We start from the raw sequence: 17,752 nt of genomic DNA, 5'->3' as shown, positions 1-17,752 counted from the left end.
AGGACTAACCTAACCTCAAGTACAGAAGTATGTACAACTGTGAGCAAAAATAAATGACGCGTCTCTTTATTTTGAAGTTTTTTTGAAAATATCTCAGTTTTCTTTATATTTTAGAAATTTCGGAAGGTTTCCCAGCAGGATAGGTTAATAACAAACCCGTTTTTAATATTTGTGTTAGATATTAGCTTAAAATAAATAAATTAGAAGCAAAAAACATTAAATCGACCGAAATTACGAGAATTACCAACTCTGCTAAAGTGGGAAATTTTCAAGAACGCGAGGGAATTCTGCAGTTCAACACGAAGCAGCGACATCTATGTGATTGAGAGAAATGTGAATTAAATCTACAAACGAAAATTTTAACGAAATATTTCTAATATGTCTTGTTACATGCATTATCTGCAAACTCCAAATATATGAATCTATACTAAATATTAACGTATAGATAGAGCAAAAAGTGGAAATTGCCTATGGAAAAGGACGAATTGGTAGCACGATCGTACTGAAAAATACGTCTTTACCGTAGAATAGGTTCGTTCACGTAAGAAAACAAATAGCTAGTCGGTTAAATCAACCAGTCTATATGCCGCAGGTTGCTGGTTCGAACCCGCATAGAAGTGGAATGGTTATTTTTATTACTATGGTTATTTTATTTATTTTTTATGTGGGAAAGAATCAAATTGTAACATGTGTGTAAAACTCATGACAATACCAAAAAAAAAAAAAAAAAGTTGTCGCACTTGCATTAGTGTTCCTAATTTTTGTTTGCAAACAGTTTCGTAATTATTTCCCTTGTGCTCTCTGCTCACTACATGCTCACTGGTGCATAACGAATGTTTTCCAGTAAATGTTAATTCTAATTTGGAGGATTTTATAAAGATTCACAATGTTTATCACTAGATAGTCATCTATCTACTTTTTTTTGGGACACTTTGATAACAGATTTCCCTATTAAATGTTTAATTTTCCTTGTATATATTTAATTACGGAAAAGTTTTAGAATGTATTTGTTTTAAATTGAAATTGTTTTGAATTTACCACATGAGGAAAGTAGCCCGAAGGAGGAGAACTCAAGTAACTGATATTCTACGTAAAAGCAACCAATTGTAGAATGCTTCTTACCTTCAGCACATAATCTTTACGTTAGAGAGTCGGACAGAAAAATCCTGTTTTTTCCTCCCCTATGACCACTCATCTTAAAGCTCTACATGTAATGATTCGTGTCACATAATTTCGGCTCCCCAATGACATTCATATTTAATAATAATAATAATAATAATAATAATAATAATAATAATAATAATAATAATAATTATAATAATAATAATAAAAGTAAAATTATTATTATTATTATTATTATTATTATTATTATTATTATTATTATTATTATTATTATTATTATTATTATTATTCCTGAATATGCCACCCTTACATAATGTAGTAATCTTAGACTTCTTAGTTAAAAGTGCTTTCTTTAGTAGGTAATAATTTGAGCAACCACGTAAGAAAATTTAAAATGTAGGAGGGGCACGACGTTTTACTTTGCCCCTCTGTTTTCAGCAATCTCCCAAAAGAAAGTATTCAATTTCTGACAAGCAGGGCAGACAAAATGAATAAGAAATATATTTATAGCATCCTTTCCTCCGTGAATGGAATATCACGTAGCATTTTTTATTCTACCGAAGATGACCATAGGCCGTTATGGTTAGGTAACAAAAGAAATACGTAATATATTTATAGCATCCCTTGACTTTAATATTACCGCTTCTTTATTTGTTCGAGGGCGCCCTACACAACCAAGGGTGACAAAAAGAATAGGTAAAGTGTCTAAAGATTACAAAACACATTATATTTTGTCAGAAGCATGGCAGTGTATACACAGCATTGCTTTAGTTAACAAGTGTTTCACCCTTGAGTCGCTTATAAAATTAGGCAGAATTAACTTTTGCCGATCGTTGCTCTAGAGGGATCTGTCCAGGATGGTTTGGTGTCGGGCTAATAACAATGAGTATGTTTATTTACATCACCGTTAAAGAAAAAGCAAACTTTCTGAAAGGAACTTACTTAGGAAATATCAGATCCTCCTTATAAGGAGTGCGATTTAAGTTAAGGTTACTGGCAAAAAGCATGCATGAAACGAAATCAACTCGTTTGATCTCAATGAAAGTTTCACCCTTTGCTCGTCATAGTATTTCACGAGTGTACGCGAAATTTGAACGCGTAAACTTGAAAGGGAAGCGAATGACAGCCGAACAGGCCAAGGCTGTCGGCTAGCGGCTTATCCAATTCTACGAGAATCAGTGCTTGCATTATTTTACTGCTGCTTTAAACCATTTTAAGTGCAAATAAACTTATAGTACAGTGCATAAAGTGTTGAAAAATTATGTGGAGACTGGTGAAATATCAAGAATGAAGAAATCTAGTCTACCAATTTCAAAATGCACACAAAAAGTGAGAAGTGAGTTTAGACGAGAACTCTTGAACAACCTCCATTTGTTAAACCGTTTTTAGGACGAAAACATCAAATTTCTGAATTCAGAGTAAAGAAAATCAAGAAAGAACACGGATTCAAGGTTGAAACATGTGAAAGTGAACCATTTTATACAGACGAACAGGGAAAGCGCGCTAAGGTCAACTGCCTCAAAACTCTCCGACAACAAGTTCGCGAACAACATTGTGATCATGGATGATGAAACTTATTGTAACCAAAACTTAGCATTCTCGCTTGTTTCCATGTATCGGTCGTACATTGATAAACGTCAAGTTACTCCTAGCAAGTTCGTAAAACCTAAAGACAGGTTTGCGATTCGATCTGGCACGCGATCGCGGCAAACGGCAAAGTTTCGCCTCCTGTTGTTCGAAATGGGACAATCGACGGTGACCGGTGTATTGAAAAGGTGTTGATTCCAGGCGTAGAAAAAGAATTGACCGTACACGACATTGTGTTTTGGCCCGATATATTTGCAACATCCTCGCATTACGTGAAAAAAAGTGCACGACTCACTTACAGACGCTAGTATCGGGTTTGTTGGCAAAAACGAGAGCATCCCAAAAGTTTTTCAGGCTAGACCCATTGAACGTCTTTGCGCTCTAGTTAAACCCAAAATGGCTAGAAGGCATACTTTCATCAAGAATATGAAAGATAGGCAAATAAAGTAGTCGGAAATATCAAAAGAAGTGGCAAAAGTAGTGGACAAGCGCTTTTCAGGAAGTTCCGGTTCAAGCTTCAAGAAATCGGCCGCAAAGTTGTCTACAGCGTCAAATAGTAAACTACTTCTTTTTCGGTTATCATTTGTTTATTATATTAAAATGTGTTGTGATTTCTCAAGAAATTAAAAGGTTATTACAAAAATTCAAAGTTCTCTTAACTTAAATTGCACTCCTTACTTAGCGAGAGCCCATTGTGAAAAATTGCTTCTGGTGTTATGGGTGAAAGTTCTATGGTACTATTAGAAAAATATATATTCCCGTTTCCACGCTGATGGTATAATTTCTGAAACAGTTATTGAATTATGTTCGAAGCATAGGCGTAAATAGCGCCCCCGCAACCCTGTGGCGTGGGGACTGCACAAGCTGCAAAGCCAAAAAAATATTATATATAGAAAGTACGCAGGGGCGGACCAGGCCAAATTTTCACCTAGGCAAAGTGACTTTTTGGCGCCCTCCCCCGTTGTACTAGCCTATATTTTACATTTTATCGTAGTGTTTTTAATAGTTTAAACCCATTTTTTTAAAAAGACATTCGTCACCTAGGAAAACTTCACAAAGAATATGGCCCGTTATAAACAATACGAACTCCGACCCCCCCCCCCCCCAATGCTTGGTCTAGTGGCTAGCATGCCTGCCTTCTCTGGTCCCGGGTCCAATTCCGGTGGGTTACTGTTAATCGATAAACGTGGTTCGCATTCCACTATAATCAGTATCCACATCTCCTTTGGCCACTAAGGCATAAACGTGAAACGCTAAACTCAAGCAAACAAACACACAATACTTACTCCCCTTCCACTCTTTATTCTACATGCCATCTCTCCATTTGTCGATACAGTCCCCTTAGTACTATGGAACTCTCTTCTTCCATGGTGAAATGCAAAAAGATTATGTAATTGCCGCTACTTTACAAGAATATAAACCAAAAAAGTCAGTAGAAAACACATTATAAAATTTACTTTTTGAGTCTCGTTTTGGCGCCCCGGGCAGTTGTCCGGGTTGCCAGGCCCTTGGTCCACCCTTGAAAGTAAGGACGCATAACTAAGGGCTGCCGAGGAGAGGTTAACCTTCATGTTATGCCACTGGTTTGACGTGTTTGAAATGTACAATAACTGATCGGTTAGTGAAATAATTTCGACGGTTACTGATATTTAAAGTTTAGCGAAGACAAAGTTACCTAACCAAATACATTTGATATCGCGATGTCACCATTTGATTTTTCCTCACACAAAAAAGAGAAAAACAGTAGTAATAAAAACCCTTACTCGTATTGTGCTCGAACTAACAACCTAATTCGTACAGACTAGTTGCTCTGACCAACTGAGTTTCAATTTCTTACGCGAAAGAAGTCTGTTATATTACGAGGCAAGCTTTTCATTATGATCGAGCTGTTAATTTATTCTTTCGATAGGTAATTTCCACTCTTTGCTTTACTTATATAAATAAATGTATGGATTCATATATTAAGTGTCTTTGGGTAATGTGTGTAATAATTGCGCGACAAATATACTTGCTTAAATGTATTGTATGCTATGATTTGCCTTGCTTGTCTGTTCCTATAGTGGTTGGAAAACATACGTCAAAACTGTTCAAAGTAATACGAACACGGCTTAAAAACAGGGATTGAACTGAGTTACCACTCGATTGACCTTGAGGGCAAAAAACACCAAAGGGTAGCTATAAACGAAAGTTCAGCATGCATTTCTGTGGAGCTCTGTTCAGTATCACGGTTCTCTCCCAAGCACGTTGTTCTTAGGAGGAATATTTTACAAACCTAACCTTTCGACAGAGTGCAATAGCAGAGAACCAAAGAGAAGTAATTCTTGCCCTTGTTAAGGTGGAGTACCACCATGTGCAATAAAAATGTCGCGTGTCCTTGAAGTGTTATTTTATCGAAAATAACTAGTTTTCCTTTATATATTCGAAGTTTCTGAGGGTTTCAAAATGAGGAAACGTTAGTGACAAACAAGAACGCATTTAGGGGTGGATTCAGGGGGTCCGGACCCCCTCTGAAATCCCAACTTTTCTGTAAATTTAACCTAATTTTGGGAGTTATTTTTAAAAATCTTATTATAATTTATCCTAATATTGAAGTCGGACCCCCCAAATAGCTTTGGACCGCTCCCGAAATAAATTCCTGCATACGTGCCTGCTGACAAATATATTTCCAATATATTCGTTAAATAATAAAATAAAATAACTAAATTAAGAGCAAAAAGCTTCAACAGAGGCTAACTTTTGTCCACTGCCAATATTGTTAGAAGGGATATTAATAGCAAAAACTCCTAGTCAATGTTGAACCTTGCAACTTCATCCCGAACAGCAAGCATATTTTCGAAATACACTCAGCCCTAGCCAGAAGGCATTGTAAGCGAGTTACGTTTGGCAACATCGCACGGAAACAACTGAATGCTGAAATACATTCTAACCCATTCCTACTAGTATTACTACTTTTGCTATGGATCTGTATAGTACAAGGGCAGACTTATTTTAATGAAAGAAATTTAATTAAAATTTAAAAAAAATAATCGTTAAATTACATTTTGAATATTATTTTTAATCTTTTTTAACGAAGGAATGTTATATTTATTTTAAAAAAATAATAAAATAACTCTCTTTAGGCAGGGTTTGAATCAACGCCAAAACCAATTTCCCTTACTAGCATGTTGCGCTAGCTCACTTTTTTAAAATGTTAACTGACTCACCGAACGTGCCTCAGAAACTTGAACTACTTATTACTAATTTTACCTGCTTTACTCATTTTACCTTGCTTTTCCAATGATCTAGAACGACAGGGACACGAACGCAGAAACATCGAGGACAGTTAAAATCACAAAGGCTCTCCCACCGGGAATCGAACCCGGGACCCCGTATACCAATGGCGCACGTGCTAGCCACTAGACCAGCGGGGAGGGCACTCACTCGGCTACGAGAGCCGACAGCATTTGGCGTTTACTTTGTGCTATATGTAGGTCATGCCTCGTGATGTCACCAACAGGATCACAATATAGACGTCATTATTTTTCCTACATTGCAGTCCCCCGATATTTGATCATTGCCTACTCGGACTGAAATTGTCATTTGGAACAACACTTTAATATGAAGCCAAAAATTCCTTTAAAATAGACAAAAACTTTGTGTTTTAAGAATTTTATTATTTTTGCCTTTTCCCATAAGGGGGTCATAGCCCTTACACCGAAGAGCCCCCCGAGATTTGATCATTGATCACTCGGACTGAAATTCTCATTTGGAACCAAAACTTTAATATGAACTCAAAAATTAAACTTTTACATCAATTTGAACTGACTGGGTTCCTGTTCACCCCACTATTATGTTTAGTTTAGTTAAGTGGTAATTTGTGACAGCTTCACATCATCAAACGAATCTTTCACTTCACCGCCTCCCCCCAGGAATCCGTGCTGGATCCTCCACTAGAATCAATAGACATTTTTCCTATACTTTTTGCCACCATTGGTTGTGTAGTAGCTCCCACGAACAAATTAAGAAGCGGTAATATTACAATCAAGGGGCGCTATGTATTAGGTATCTCTTTAGTTACCTACCCCTAACCGCACAAGGCTATCTTCGGTAGAATAAAAAATGCTACGTGATATTCCAATTATTAAGGGGGAGAGGATGCTATAAATATATTTCTTATTCATTTTGTCTGCCCTGCTTATCAGAAATTACTTTTTGTTGGGAGGGTACTGAAATGAGAGGGGCAAAATAAATCGTCATGCCGCCTCCCACATGGTTGCTCAAATTATTACTAAAGAAAGCATTTTAAACAAAGATGTCTAAGGTTACTTCATTAGGTAAGGATGGCATATTAAGGATTATTATTATTATTATTATTATTATTATTATTATTATTAAACATGAATGTCTTTGGAGAGCCGAAATTATGTGACACGAATCATTACATGTAGAGCTTTAAGATGAGTGGTCATAGGGGAGGAAAAAACAGGATTTTTCTGTCCGACTCTCTAACGTAAAGATTATGTGCTGAAGGTAAGAAGCATTCTACAATTGGTTGCTTTTACGTAGAATATCAGTTACTTGAGTTCTCCTCCTTCGGGCTACTTTCCTCATGTGGTAAATTCAAAACAATTTCAATTTAAAACAAATACATTCTAAAACTTTTCCGTAATTAAATATATATAAGGAAAATTAAACATTTAATAGGGAAATCTGTTATCAAAGTGTCCAAAAAAAAAGTAGATAGATGACTATCTAGTGATAAACATTGTGAATCTTTATAAAATCCTCCAAATTAGAATTAACATTTACTGGAAAACATTCGTTATGCACCAGTGAGCATGTAGTGAGCAGTGAGCACAAGGGAAATAATTACGAAACTGTTTGCAAACAAAAATTAGGAACACTAATGCAAGTGCGACAACTTTTTTTTTTTTTTTGGTATTGTCATGAGTTTTACACACATGTTACAATTTGATTCTTTCCCACATAAAAAATAAATAAAATAACCATAGTAATAAAAATAACCATTCCACTTCTATGCGGGTTCGAACCAGCAACCTGCGGCATACAGACTCGTTGCTTTAACTGACAGAGCTATTTGTTTTCCTACGTGAGTGAACCTATTCTACGGTAAATACGAATTTTCATTACGATCGTGCTACCAATTCGTCCTTTTCCATAGGCAATTTCCACTTTGTGCTTTATTTATACGTTAATATTTAGTATAGATTCATGTATTTGGAGTTTGCAGATAATGCATGTAATAAGACATATTAGAAATATTTCGTCTGCAGATTTAATCCACATTTCACTCAATCACATAGGTGTCGCTGTTACGTGTTGAACTGCAGAATTCCCTCGCGTTCTTGAAAATTTCCCACTTTAGCAGAGTTGGTAATTCTCGTAATTTCGGTCGATTTAATGTTTTTTGCTTCTAATTTATTTATTTTAAGCTAATATCTAACACAAATATTAAAAACGGGTTTGTTATTAACCTATCCTGCTGGGGAAACCTTCCGAAATTTCGAACATATAAAGAAAACTGAGATATTTTCAAAAAACTTCAAAATAAAGAGACGCGTCATTTATTTTGCTCATAGTAGTACACTGGCTGAACAGCGTCGTCGCAATATAAAGTTATCTTTCATTACTTTTGTACAGACTATTCTGACCGGAATAGATTCTGTATTAATACAATACATTCTTGTTCTAAATAATTCAAGCATACAGACCAAAGAATACCACAGTGGATTAAAGACAGTAGTCAAGGAATATGGCCAGGAAAAGAGAATGACGTGAAAATGACTAATATCATTTCCCTTCACCAGTACTCGGCGTGGTCCACTGGTTAGCGTACTGAACATTCATGTCACTTTAGAGTTCCGATCTTATCCACACGAAGTACTCTTTCTACGTTTTCTTTTTTTTCATTTCAGAACAAGTAAAACGTCACACGCATGTAAGATGTACTCAACTACTAACATCAATCAATAATCTCAAACTAAAGCAATTTAACTAAGTGAAGGTATATAATGTAATCTATGCGTAAGTTTTGAAGAAGAAACTTATAATAGTAAGAATAACCCATCAATATCTCCAAATACGAAGGGAACAATATCCGAAAACGTTATGTAGGATATTATTTCGTGTCAATTGTAAAGCAATTCACCAATATGAAGTCTGGACTGTTACTGCTATCTGAAAAACAGGATTCAATCAATTAGTTTCCTAGTTGCGGAAACATTTTTTTTTCTTAATTTATTTGAAAGCAAATCTTCATTAAAATTGTTTTGCGAAAATTTCAGTAAGCTCCCACCTTATATTTGATGGCCCGTAACTCGGGAATCAAAAACCTGCATATCAAAATGTTTCACGCTTTTGTATTCCAGGTTAACGTCTATAAACCCTCCAGGTTTCACCCACATTGGATGAGTTCTGTTGTTGTTTGATTGTCTGCAAGAATGTGACTAAGTCCAAAACTCAAATTTGATGGCGTATAACTCGGGAATCAAAAGCCTGCACACTACAATATCTCACATGATTACAGCGCAGATCAGGGTCTACCACCACGCCAAGTTTCATCTTGTTCGATTGAGATCGGTTGAACTCATACCATATAAAAGTGAGCTTTCAGGAAAAATCAATGAAGAACGGAAAAGTCTGGATCTAAACCAAAGCAACAACGTATTTTTTTTTTCGTTGATATATTTTATATGGATCTTCTTTAACGGGAACGTGGACGGTAAGACACTTCAACATACGTTTGATACACGCATCAAAAGTATAATAGATGTAAGGTAAAGTAGTAGTGGAATCCTTAATGAGTTTCACTTTCTTGAACAATGAAGTCTTTTGGTAGGTATTGTTCCCAATGTCTTCCATTCCATGTTCAGTCAATGAGTCCAGATGAGGCAACTTTTATGCTTTTGACTGACACAAAAATGAAAAAAAGCATTCCATAATTCAAATACAGTCAATACCTTCGTCAGTTTTTCAGGTGTGACATGAATAATATGTTTTGAAATTGAACCTCTAGTTACTTAATTTCCTTTGTTACAAACTGTCCGAATATTCCAGTTGGTTGCTTGAGACGCATAGGAAGAATAATTGTATAAAGGTGACAGGAATGTGTGTCTAATACTGTACTTAGAATGTGTGTCTTAGAAATGTTGCATACTTTAAGAGTAGTTTGAAAAGACACACTGCTTCATCCCTTATACTTGATTGAAATATGTTTTACAAAATTACTGAAATGTAAGTTGCAATGTTCTGTCAGCCTATATGGTTTTTGTACTTCAACATAGGGTAATCCTCTTCAAAACTACTTTCATAACAAACTATCAATTTCTTTTATATATTTTTAAATATATGAATGAGGGATGGAATAATTGTCTCCAGCAAAACCGTTACTTATGTAACACATTGTTTGCCACTTGACGGGATCTTGCATGCATACGACGTTTTATGCTGTTCTCCAACAACGTTACTCTCGAACGACAAAAGCAAACGTTAACCAACATACACACAAAAGAAAAGGATTGGTATGTGTAATATTCGAACTCTAAACTGCCGCATCAAAGTTCAGTATGCTAACTAGTCTTTTTTTTATTTCCTTCTTTATATTCGTTTTTATGGACTCTTAATTTATCTTACACCATATTCTACTTAATCCAATACATCAGGGACACGAACACAAATATCGAGGACAGTCAAAAATGCCCATACTTCCAATGGAATTCGAACCCACTATGGATTGCGCCTCGTGATCCGACGCCGAACGCCCACGTCCACTCAATCATTTCTGCCATCAGAAGTAGCACGTCGATCACTGGTGATCGGAACTGATATTAGTGATTTTCACGTCACTTTCTCCTCCTGACTCGATTCCTTGATGATTACTGTGTTTAATCCATTGTATTATTCTTCGGTTTCTAGGCTTGAAATATTTGGAAGAGAAGTGTGTTGTACTGGTTTAAAAACTATTTCTTTCGCAACGGTCTATACAGAAGTCGGAAGATAATTATATATTCTGACAACGCTATTGAGTCAGTGCACATACTGTTGTATTTTAGACTAGGATAGTTCTCTGAAAAATTACTTTCGACAAAACCATAAATGTTTCTTATGCATTCTGACTATCTATGGATCAAGGCTGTATTAACGAGTTCTCTCAAATTACTCTAAAAGTTTTTAACACTGCTACATATTAAATATGTATACAGAGTGTATCAAAAGCCCGGGATCATAGATCAACTCCGTTATGAACCCAATACGACAAAACGGAAAGAAAAGAAAACTGTTGGAAAAAGGCGGTTTTAAGTCTAAAATGGTGGAATTTTTCCAATCGCATCAGCCGTTTGGATTATACATTGGTAAGGTACCCTGAAAAAGCAAGTTGACACTTCTACAGACTGTTCGAACGGAACGTAAGAACACGCAAAAACGACACGGGGAACGTGAAAATTGTTATGTGAGGGAACCACGAATACGTCGAATCCATTTACCAACAATTGTTGGTATGGTGAGAGTCCAAGGCAACAGCATGTTGAACTGGCAACACTGCTTTTTCATTTAACAGGGCGTCTTACCAGTGTAGAGCCCAAACAGCTGGTGAAATTGGAAAAATTCCAAAATTTTAGATTAAAAAAACACCTACTTCCCCAACAAGTTTCCTCTCTTTCCATTCCTTCGTATCTTTACTCATAATGGAGTTGGCCTATGGCTACAGACTTTAGATACACCCTGTGTATTTTTGTTCACCGTTATCCAGTCATCTTCTATGCACAATATTTTCACGTAGTACTATTTAAAAATAGATTTATACCAAGTTGGTAACACTAAACTACTTACAGCATTAATGATTACGCTTAGATAGCCTCTTTAGCATATACTAACAGAACACCCGTTCTTCGCACAGGGAGAATACGCTTCATTTTGCACATAAAGGAGTGAATTTGGATTTAAACGGCATCAGAAGTGTCACTGTTCGTCCCACCATCCCCGAAAACTATGGATTCGACACTAATATCGTTCATTTACGATTATATATATATTATATATCCCCAGCCCCTCTACTAAGTTGCACCGTCAAAGTGAAACGATAAAAACTATCTCAGTCTCAAAACTCATCTATGTTGAAAATTTGATCGAGATCGCTCGGGTGGTTCAAGAGTTATTAAGTCATAAACATAGTGACTTTAATCTTTTTATATATAGATAGATAACGTCATATAAACTTATTATAGTCTGCTTAAGTACGTTTGAAAAAAATGAATTCATATTAAAAGCTTTAACATTGCTGGATTAACGTTGCTCAAATTTTGATATAACTTTGAAATAAGTTACGTATTCGGAAGACTATCTGAATTTCCTTTCAGACTATTCGAAATCCATCTTACAATTGGGAAGCGATCCTAATAATTCCAACAGAGCTATTACATACACAAGGTAAAATATTGCGGCAAAAATAACAGTACTTGTCTAAATCTATATACATAATACAACACTTACTGAAAATTGGTACAGCTTACGATCTTCCGCTAAATGCTTCATCATATAAGGAGGGGAAAAAGTACAAATAAAAGGTAGAGAAAATACCTATATCTTCTACGGTGGAAGATGATAATCTCGGCGCTATAAAACTGGGCCGATCCATATAAAGTGATCTTTCTTTTGTGTTGTTGCTGCTTCACAATTTTTCATTTTTTTTTGTACTATTACCATATTCATTGGCAGAACAAAAATGTTTTTTAAAAGTTTTAATCTCAGCCCGTTCGTTAGTGTCAGCCGTTTTTTTTTTTTTTTTTTTTTGAGCACAGTGTGCCAATTATAAAATCTGTAAGTTTAACGTCCCATGGTTATGCCGGCTAGCCTAAAAGAAACGTGGTGATGAGAAATGAAGAGAATGGTGGAATAAATAAAGTGGGAGGAAACGGGAGAACCCCAAGAAAACTCACGCACACGGGTTTCGTCCACCACAAAGTTCACTTGACGCGGCCTGGGATCAAACCAAGGACTCCATACATCAGAAGTGAATGCTCTACCAGTGAGCTACTGCGGCCCTGCCACTTAGTAAACCTGTATGCCTTGGGAATGAATTATTCGCAAACACTGAAAGAAACATTACTTTCCCAGCACTTTCTCCTCTTTAATTTTTTCCCTTAGCATGAAAAAAGCCTTAATTGAACGCTAATAGGTGAAAATTACTCCCCAAGTTTAGTACTGGAATTTAACAATTTCCTGTTTATAGAGCTGACGGTATAATGAAGTTTATAGTCCTGAATTAACTTTTCTCAGAAAGAGAGGGAAACCGTTAAATTTGTTCATCAAACCGAATAAGTTTGACGGTTAACTGCGAAACTATTTACAAAAATTTAAATCATTTTCCAAAGAAGAAAATTTCAAACAAAAAATGTTGTGTAAAGAAAATAGTTTTCAAACAAAAGTTTCAAACGAGAAATTTTAACCAAAAAAATTCGAACAAAAAATGATGCAAAGAAAACTTTGGAACAAAAATAATTTATGCAAAGAAAACTAGAAAAATCGTAAAGAATATAAGTTGACAAAAAACAGTTCAGACGAAAAAAACTCTGCAGAAAAAAAAAACGAAAAATTTTGTGCAAATAATTTTGTGCGTTTCGCCGTTTAAATTTTAATCGAACTAAATAAGCTTGACGGTTAACCATGAAAGTTAATATACGAGAAACACGAAATAAGGAGCTAGTATTCATCATGGGTACAAAATGCAACCATTTGTTTTCATGTATTCACTCTGGAGCTAGTGGTTATGGTAGAACTTATTTTATGAACCGACTGCTTTCCATTCTCTCTGGGATTGTGAATGTAGTGCTGCAGTTTAGCTAGAATATTTCAACATATTGTGCACTTTTTGATAAAAGCACCAAATTTGGCACAGAGGTATACAGATGTAAGATGAACAAATTTGGATGTGGAGCCATCGGCCAACTGACTCCTGGCGACCGTGGCAAAATGGCCGCCAGTGGACACCCGAAAGAGAATAGAAGTTATATAAATTTTGTTGCTGAAGGTTTTAGTGAATGCTTTGAAGAGATGTATGCCAGATAATTTGTAAGTTATACATATTTAGTTAATAATTTTACAATTCAGAGCATTTCACACAGTGGTGTGCATTCCAGACTGTCCTTCCTGCTCTTGAACTTTTTCATGCAGTCTTTGCATTTGAGAGAGATGAGTTCCCAGCATATCTTGGATGCTTCGGGTAGCGTTATCCATAGAGGTTCATACAGGCCGCTGGTCTTGATCCAACTTCATTCAGTTGGTGATGGCAGTGTTGGTGCAGGAACCAGGGCCTGACCGCAGGCATTTCCGCCCTGCTATACTGCTCTTCGGAAGTGCTGCTCCAGGGCTGCTCTTGTCGGTGGGATCAGCTGGACGTTGCTTTTCTTTGGAAACAGTTTGCGACGTGCCCTGTCAATGTCCGTTTCTGTGCTTGTTCTGTTATAAAGCAGTATGATGAACTTTTAATTATATGCATGGCGTCTTCATTAATACGATCTGTTGCAGTGGAGAGAAGAGTGAGCGTCTGCGTGAGCTTAGGTAACACTGTCCACACTACCCATGCTGTACTCTTTTCCAGGTCTGGCGAAGCAGAAGACCGTGTCGCAGCCCGTCAAAACATGAAACATCGGTAGTACCTGAGCATTTTCAGGACCCAGAGAGCGAGCAATCTAATGGGCTACCAAACAACGAAACGTCTTCCCCGAGGCAAAGGATACCCACACTTCAATTTCCTCATTCAAGGTGTTACCAGAGCAACCGCCAGGACAACAACATCAGTGTCTAGTGTGCAGATGAGGATCTTTTTGTAGCCATTGTGAGCAGCGTGGGCGACGTGCAACATAATACGGGCATCGGCCTCCTCGGGTTGCAAGGTGCCAGGGCTGAAGTATCCAGAAGAGGTGGCTTTCTCACGACATCGCTGCCTTTAGTGATGAGCAGCTCCTTGTCTGCAAGCTGGAATAAGTCGTACAGGATGTCAGATAGGAAGATGAACAGCTCGGTCTTATTTTCTTCAACTCTGATGAAGCTGGAAGAGTTCCCGTTATAGTTGAATTACCCACCAGTCATTTTCTCATCCCTTTTCCAGCTTGGCTCTTGCTGCACCTTTCAACGAGTTTCTTATGTAGCTGTCCCACATCAGGTCCTGTCGCGTGGCTTGATGAAATTTTGAGAGTATGTGAGGGACAAAAACTTGCTAAACATATTCTTGAAGGTTTTTGCCGTAGTAGGCTTCAATAACCTGATGATGACTGCTGCATCTAGGAGAATGCAGCTTGTTGGAGGAACCTCAGACCTAGGCTGACTGAAGTCTACTAGACAACTGAGAAAATCACTCTTTGCACCAAACCGGATGCCACCGCCGTCTGATAGTTCTGGAGGGAAAGCTTGGTTTTCATGTTTGAAGAATTCGTTTAGATTTCCATTTCGGTTATGCCATCCGATATACAGACAAGAGAAGAGATTTATGTTTTTCTAAGGGATTTCATTTGCTGCTTGCCCTTTGCTTGAGCTTTTGTAGTAGGTTGACCAAATATTTTGAGATTGTTTCTTTTGATAGGATCTTGTATGGGTTTCGTTCTCTCCACCAGGCTTTCTCTGACAAATTTGTCAAACTGCGCGTGTCCCACTTTACATGTACAACGGAGGTCGTCTACAGCTGGTGATGGCGCGATCTCCTTGGTGTCGAGTACTAACAGATCTTGACTCTCCTCTTCAAATGAATTCCCAGTCTTCCATCACTTCTATCATTGACTGTACATTTTTTGGAAAGTAGTTTGCACACTCGATGTCTGGTCACGATGCTTTGTGTTTTGTAATCGTTCTTGGTTAGAGTCCTGAAACTCTTCGATGAGCCTGGCAACCTCTGGTCCTGCCACTATCCACCATCTCAGTGCGCTGAGATTGTCAGTTAGACCTACTGCACCTCCATCTCCTTTTATGACCGCAATGTTCTGTTCGTGGGCTTCATCAATGGGGACGGCGGAGAACGTCCTAGTCGTTTTGTGGACTGTGAAATTCCCTGCGAAGAATTCATCGGCGATTTCAGAGTGTTTAGTTGGCGGTTTCACCACCATGTCTCGCGGATGCACAGGAATACAGCGCGCGTAGTTGAGACATCCAGGGCATGGAACCACACTGCTAGTTCTTTGAGAGCATCGACGTACATCGCAAACGACGCTTGGTGTGGAGAGCGCACCATACCAATATCGTCAATTCCAATTTCAGTGCAGTTGCCCAGTAGTGGGACTGGGGGCAAGTCTCCGCCTTTTACTGGCACCACTCTGCAAAACCAAGCTGCTCGGTACCGGCGTCACGCAACTGGTCAACGTAGTGGTTGTATGCGTTCTGCTGCAGGGTGAAAAGGGCTGCTACTGTTACTTGATGCGCTGTCCTGGTTCGAGTAACATGTGATGCCCGCAGGAAGGAATGCGCAGTCCCGGCACTGGTGATCTCTGCCTTAACCAGTGCTTGCACCCATCCGCTCTCTCGCAACAAGTCACCAATGATCTTCAGCACTGCCATCTCGATATGAAGACCTCCGAAGAGGATGACGAACTTCTCTTCATCGTACACTTGTGGCCAGTTCCATTGGATTTGCTTCGCCAGTGCAAAAAGCGTTTGGTCGAATGTGAGCACTGGAATCTGGCCATGGTTAAGATGTTCCACTGCGTTCCTGACGACATCCATGGAGTGCTTAAACATAGCGATGGTATGGGCACTCTCCAATAAGAGTGGGAGTAGTGCGGTGGGCAGATAGCCCAACTTGTATTACTGGACTGCATACTTGCATGGTATACAACCCATGAAGTGTTTTCTAATGGAGAACTTTCTTTTGCGGCTTATTGGTTGTGTTATAGCCAAAGATAATCTGTTTCAATATTTTTTCTTGAGGCTGCTGTTGCATTAAAGGGATGTCACTTTGGTAACCGGTGTTCTTGATGCAGCTGTTGACAGATGGGACATCTGTAAAGAATTGTGGCAAACGGTCAACTGATTTGAGGCCTTTCTCGTTCGACCAATTCTACTGGCAACCACGGCTCCATGGAACGCAGGATATTGCACCAGCAAAATAGCAGTCCCATGAAATTACAGTTTTGAGGTCGTAAAACTTGGATTATGGTCGATTTTGTCTACAGCGGCGGTGGTGAAGACTTTGCCTCTCATCTTGGGAGGACAGACTACTTGCTTCTGATGGTAGAGGCGGCAGACACTGTTCCCCAATTTTGCGGAGAGGGACAGGACTCAATCTAGGAAATAGAAATTCCCATGCGTGACAGCTTATCGACTAACTGCCTTTCACGAGTGTATGCATGTAACATGAGTCCGATATAAATTTGAAGTGGCGTTCCTGCGTGGTGGCGTGCCAGACTGGTCGAGACGTACTGCCCGTGTCGGCTCTTCGGTGTTTCAACAATTGAAATGAAATATTTGAGTTTTACGTCCCACGGTTATGCCGGTTAGGCCAAAGGAGACGGGGATGATGAGAGATGAGTGAAATGGTGGAATGAATTAAGTGGGAGGAAACGGGAGAACCCCGAGAAAACCCACAAAGTTCACTTGGGGGGGACCCCAAGCACCAGAGGTGAACGCCCTACCACTGAGCCACCGCGGCCGCCGTTTCAACAATTGAATTTGAGGAGTTTGCTGATAGACAGTGCCGCTTGTGTAGTGCTTTCTCTAAGGTCTTTGATACTTGAGCCTTCCAAGATCATAGTGACGAGGGCAAGCAACGGAATCCTGTTGACATTCTGGAGGAAATCTGTTGAATACATTGTCATCTCCGAAGATGTGGCGTCGCACAATTTGAGCAGCGCGCGCCAGATAGACAGCATCAGTATCTGTATCCAATTAACAAAGCTTTGCCAAGGCATCACAGATGTCTTCATTAAATGCAAGCAGGACATCGCGCAACTTATACTGTACACACATGTTAGAAAAGTAAGCAAGCAGTCTCTGTTTAAGAAAGGTCGTGTGCACTCTTACTTCATACTTGACTCTCAACATTTGTTCCATCCGCGAAGCA

At 38.3% G+C, this 17,752-nt stretch overlaps 1 protein-coding gene across 2 annotated transcripts in view; it reads right to left on the bottom strand.

Annotated features, from left to right (window-relative positions):
- LOC145673717 (L-fucose kinase-like) overlaps nucleotides 1–17,752 on the bottom strand; it is a 147,333-nt gene that overhangs the window by 12,723 nt on the left and 116,858 nt on the right. The window lies entirely within an intron of this gene.

Source organism: Thermobia domestica, chromosome 17 (genome assembly GCF_964235325.1).
Source record: "Thermobia domestica chromosome 17, izTheDome1.hap1.1, whole genome shotgun sequence".
Taxonomy (NCBI): domain Eukaryota; kingdom Metazoa; phylum Arthropoda; class Insecta; order Zygentoma; family Lepismatidae; genus Thermobia; species Thermobia domestica.
Note: the sequence above shows the minus strand (reverse complement) of the source record. Positions and strands in the feature narration are given on the sequence as shown.